General features: G+C 46.1%; 1 long non-coding RNA gene across 1 annotated transcript; it reads right to left on the bottom strand.

Annotated features, from left to right (window-relative positions):
• Positions 1-706: 706 nt before the first annotated feature.
• Positions 707-5,448, bottom strand: LOC137166994 (uncharacterized). The gene is made up of 2 exons (XR_010923914.1): positions 5,294-5,448; positions 707-924 (listed from the first exon to the last, which is right to left on the bottom strand). It is a non-coding gene; the product is annotated as an uncharacterized lncRNA (long non-coding RNA).
• Positions 5,449-5,827: the final 379 nt, after the last annotated feature.

The raw sequence follows: 5,827 nt of genomic DNA, 5'->3' as shown, positions 1-5,827 counted from the left end.
AACCCAGCTCAGTAGGAGTGGAGTGGACTGCTGAGGAGGGAGGATGCACCCTGCAGGCTCCTGCTTGGGATATGCCAGAGACCCAGACTGCACAGGTTGGAAGCACCGCAACCAGGCAGCTGCCTTACCACCCAAAGGGGGCTGAGTTGCTGGGAGTAGCTACCACTGATGACTGCAGAGACCCTGGGGAAAGGGGTAGGAAGCAGCCCAGGGGACTTTAATTGTACCACAGGAAGTGAACTGAGGAGCCATTCAGCCTGTTTTGGGGGAATCCCTGCTGACTTGGCAGCAAGCAGCCCTGCTGCAACCAGGGCCCTGGTTTAGGGCTTGAAGGAGCAGGGAGGGCCTGAGCCTGAGCACCACTCATCCCAGGTGGTTGCTCACTCCCGCAGTGTACCACTAGGCCATGCTACCCTGACAAAAAGGGTTTCTCTATTCACTCTGGCCATTAGACCAAACTGCCCTGAAATGCAGGGTGGGAAGTTAAACCCAATCACAAGATATACAAGCCCCATGATATACCCATATCTGAATACTTGAAGTGGGGCAACCAAAAATGAATATAATAATCCAGGGGATGGCTTATCTTTGATTTATATAAAGGCATTATAATATTTCCCATATTCTCCATCTGATTCCACATCAGTTTTGGCTCAGCTTCATCTCTTCCAGTAGCTAGCTCCACAATCAAGCACTTTCAGTCAAGAACATTTTATCTTTCTTATTTTACACTACAAAATATATTAAAATACAAAAACTGAACTAAGTAAATACATGGAATGGTTAATGGTGCACTATCATATCATTGCATACCTAATTCAGGAACAACTTTTGTGGCAAACATGGTTGTTGACAAACTTGATATAACTATATTCAGGGGCCAGAACTCTTCAAAAACTGTAGTGTACCATCCATCTCATCCAGCTGCAGATATAAACAAATGAGAATGAGTACTACTACCTAAGGAAAAAGCAGATTACCCTGAATTTATTCCAATTTTCTGATGGTCATGATGTTGCATCACTATTTCACCTACGTTAATTCCAAATTTAACTCATTTTTTCTTACAGAAAGATCCCACGGCAAACACAGTTTTAAATCCGTTTCTGTGACTCTTATCACTATACCATTTATTTTACTGTTGTAAAAAGCATGACTGTAGTCTTGTTTCAACCACAAGCCACCCCTGGGATCTGTCTGAACATTCCTGCCAAAATACCTTCTACCCTACTTTTCTTATCAGCATATCAATAACATTTTAAATGGCCTAAATTTACAGTATACTCTATTTACATGATATAACATAATGGTTCTGATTCTCCTGTCTGTCAGCTGATGTAAATTGGGACTGTCTTCATTGTTAAACTGGTGTGAGATGGGAAATAGACCCCCCACCACCACCACTGGGCCTGCACAATGGCTCTTTGTGTTCTATCTGGCTATATAACTGAATACATGGAAAAACTCAGACTATTTTGTGAATACATATCTAGCTATATTTGCAATTTTCAGAAAATGTCTATAGATATATATTTTTTTAAACCCAACAAATTAACCCTACAAAACTAGTACTGTAAAGACCAATAGAAAAAAGATTCAGGAAATTCATTCTGATACCCCATCCTTGTCCTGTCCCTTTCACGTCTGCATTATGCAGGCATATTGCTATACTGAATGATCTAATTTATAATGTACTATGCACAATATAGACAAGTCAAGGAAGGAGTCTCAGTTTTTTCTTTGCTTCAGCTGGCGTGTGTCACACTCTTAAGGGTATATCATCAGCTTGATGGAGGAAGCAAGGTGAGTTTATATGCTGATCCCCCGCTAAAACAAATGAGATTTATGCATGGTAAATCCCTGTGCAGTAAAATGAGAATATGTCCTTTGTTACCTAGACAAATTCTTGCTGAAATACATACAGTAAATAACATTTACAAGTAAAATTAAGACAACCTTTGCATGACATCTTAGAAGTTAGAGACAGAAAAGATCTAAATCCATCTAATTAATCTTGCAGCCAGTTCAGGATTCCTCCCTACAGTGTGTATCTAGAGCATGGGTTCTCACAAATTTTTGGTGGTCTCAGAATGCAGCCACTAACTCTTGCTGGTGGCCGCTCTGATAAATTTTCCTAAAATACTTAATTTTAGGAAAAACAAATAAATGTGCACATATACATGTCCATTGCAGCCTTAATAATGAAAATAATGTACATTGTATTTTGGTGCCCCTGGCCCCTGTTGCCTTCCCTAGCCCCTGACCCTCGCCTCTGGCCTTAGCCCCTGCTGCCTTCCCCTATCCCCCACTTATCACCTCTGGCCCCCACTGCCTCCTCCTGCCCTACACGGATTCCCCTCCCCCCCCCCACCGTGCTTCCCCCCAGGTGGGCTTCAGCACCACCCCTCCCCTGGTTCAGCCAAAGTTTCTGGCAGCGGGCTTCAGCTGCTGAGCTCTGGGGATGGGCTTAACTCCCTTTGCCCTCTTCAGCCTTGGGGCTCTAGTAGCAGGCTTCATGCTTTAACCCCCCAGGATGGCAGGGCTCCGGGTTTCAGCCTCCCGTCCCCTCTCAGCTCCATCCATGGGGCCCCGGCTCTAGGCTGCAGCCCAGGGCAGCAGGGCCTCAGCAATGCCAGCGTTATTGGGCGGTATGGTCAAAGAGGGCGTCATGGTTGCAAGAAAACTGCCTGGTAGTCGCATTTGAGAAACACTAGATATTTGCCTAGTTTTACAATCTGGTAAATAAAAAGCACTAGCAAAGTCAGTACATACTAAGGCCTGGTCTACATTAGAGAGTTTTGTCAGCTTTTGTCAACAAACAGTCCTGGTGTACACACTGCAATCAACCCCCCACCGACAAAACTGTCATGGTTTTTTTTACAAAATAAAACCATCTCAATGAGAGGTGTAGGGCTTTTGTAGGCATAGCTAAGGCAACACAGAGTCAATGTAGACACTGGTGGCTGTCATTCTTGTCAATTTCAGCGCTCCAGGGGAGCAGTGAAATTGACAAGAAAGCCAGGGTGGCTGGTTCCCGCTCCCAGCTGAGAAGCTGGGGCTGCTGGTTGCCGGTCCCAGCTGGGAGCTGGGGCCAGAAGTCCTGGGAGTTTTTCCACCTGCTCCCCGCCCAGGTAGCCATTTCAATTACAGGCAGAACTGTGAAACTGACATGGCTGCCCTTCTGGAAGACAGCAGGGAACGGCTTCTCCCAGCTCCCGGCTGGGACTGGGTAGGGAAGTCCCCATGCAGCTGCTCCCGGCTCTAAGTGTGGGGCTCAGCTCCCCACACTGTCCCTTAGGTCGGTGGAAGTGCTACTGGTGAGGACGCACTCCACCGACCCAAGGAGAATAATGAGAACATCAGCGACTACTGTAATTATAGCGGTGGCTGTAAGTCGACATAGCATATGTTGACTTATTTTTTTAATGTAGACAAGGCCTACAATTTCATACAGACAGCAGCTAGATGGATTTAGATCTTTTCTGTCTCTAACTTCTAAGATGTCATGCAAAGGTCTTAATTTTATTTGTAATAAATATAATAAGAAATAATAAATATAATTTATATATGTGTGTATATATATATGTGTGTGTGTAGACATACCTAAACTGCCATCAAGCATACATAATAAACAAACTCAAAAAAATTGAGTAAAATATTTTTTTCTCTAGTATCTTTCATTGATAATAATCTTTTGGGCCCCGATCCTGCAAACACTTGATTAATTTTATTACCATGAGTAGTCCCACTGATATCATAGACGATTAGGGTTGGAAGGGATCTCAGGAGACCATTTAGTCCAACCCTCTGCTCAAAGCAGGACCAACCCCAACTAAATCATCCCAGCCAGGGCTTTGTCAAGCCGCACATTATAAACTTCTAAGGAAGGAGATTCCACCACCACGCTAGATAACACATTCCAGTGCTTTGGTGAAGTTAAGCATGTGCATAAGTGTTTGCAGTAGGGTGATCAGATAGCAAATCTGAAAAATCAGGACATGGGGTGGGGAGTAAAAGATGCCTATGCAAGTTAAAGCCCTGAATATCGGGACTGTCCCTATAACATTGGTACATCTGGTCACCCTAGTTTGCAGATTCAGGACTTTAGGTGTTACTTATTATGAGTAGGTTAAAAAAACTCATTTTAGTTAGTAATGTTCCCATACTAAAATGAAAAGAATTAAAATATCTTGGCTTATTTATAGAAATTTTCTACAGTACATCATTTTGTTTACCATTATGATTATTTATTATTTATTAAGTGCTGATAACATTGTCCATAACACAAGCTGAAGTCACTCCTTCTTCAGAATTTACAATCTGAATTTACAAACCCTGATCACACAAACACTCAGTCATTTGCTTGCCTTTACTACTGTGAGTAGTCCCATTGAAATCACTGGAATTACTCATGATAGTAAGCATGTATGTAAGGGTTTGCTGGATCAGGGCCTAAGGCTCTGATCTTGCAAAAACTGAGTAATCTCACTGAAGTCAGTGGACTATTTGCAGCACATAAAGTTATTCAAGTGAGTAAGTCTTCGTAGGATCAGGGGTTACAGCCACAACCCCACAAATACTTAAGCATGGGCATATCTTCATGCTCATGAATTATGAATAGGCAATCCCTTGGGCTTCAACAGGAGTACTCAGATGTGTAAAGTGATGCAAATTCATGTTTACAGGATCGGAAGTTTAAGGAAGAAACAGAGGAGTAGTTTATTCTAACCATCACAGGTAACGTGATTGTTTGAGAGAGGCTGGGTGTAAGTTAGTCAAAGAGAGCCCGGAGTGATGACAGGTAGTATTTATGCAGCTTTACAGGCAATGTGAAAAGACTGGGAAGTTGTCAGAAGCAGTATCAGTGATGTTTAGGGTTTCTTTCTGGAGTCAGTCCAGATTAACTAGCAAATATCTTTCCTTGAAAGCTGTGTTATAGTTCAGCTTCGTGAGATGAAAATTAACCACAAAAGGAATCCGCTTGTCTTTCTCACTAGATGGAGCGATTAGCCCGACAATGGCCTGCTCTGAATGTATGCAAAAGGTAGAGCAAGTAAGACTGGTTCCTGCACTGATCAGATAGGCCAGGCTATTCTCGGTAGGGCCAGGCGGGGAAAGGAGATGCAAGGCCGCCAGAGAATGAGAGATGCAGTGCGCACTGCGCAGCGGGGGTGCTGCGGCAATGGGGGAGTCTGTGGCGGATGGGAACCTTTCAGAGGCGTTCCCCAGGTCACCCGCCCAGGCCTACAACCTCTGGCACCAAGCGCCTGGGCTCACAGCCGGCTCCCCTTACCTGAGTGTGGCCAGGAGCGTCCCTCAGCACGGCGGGGGCAAACGAAGGCTGGAGTCGTCGCCCGAGCAACTCGCCTCCCCCCCTCCTCCGCCGGCTGCTCGGTTGCTAAGGACGCAGCCCGGTTGGCTCCCAGCCCATTGTGACGGCGGAGGACGCAGCAAAGGGGAGCTGGAGGCCGGGTTGCCAAGGGAGACTGAAAAGCCCTTGCGCGCGCGCCCAGCTCGTGCCGCGCACCGTTGCGCGAGGAGGGTGGCTGGGGCGCGGGTTGGAGGACAGACCGTGCAGCCGCAGGGCCTGGCTCAGGAGGGGAAGCGGAGCTTGCAGGCAGAAAGCTTGAGACACAGACGGGGGCTGGGGCTGAATCTGGCCAGAGGTTAGAGACCAGGAGGGGACAGACAGGAAGGCAGGGGGCACCGGAGGGGGTTCGACTTGCCCTCCCCACTGCACATGTTTGGGGGGGCTCAGTCCAATCCCCTCCCCCGCGACGTGTCCGCGGGTTCTGAAGTCACACCAGCTTGGCAGGCTCTCTCTCCC

This window comes from Emydura macquarii, unplaced genomic scaffold (genome assembly GCF_026122565.2).
Source record: "Emydura macquarii macquarii isolate MOO-44397 ecotype Brisbane River unplaced genomic scaffold, CSIRO-AGI_Emac_v2 contig_2897, whole genome shotgun sequence".
Taxonomy (NCBI): Eukaryota; Metazoa; Chordata; order Testudines; family Chelidae; genus Emydura; species Emydura macquarii.
This window is presented reverse-complemented; position numbering and strand designations above follow the sequence as displayed.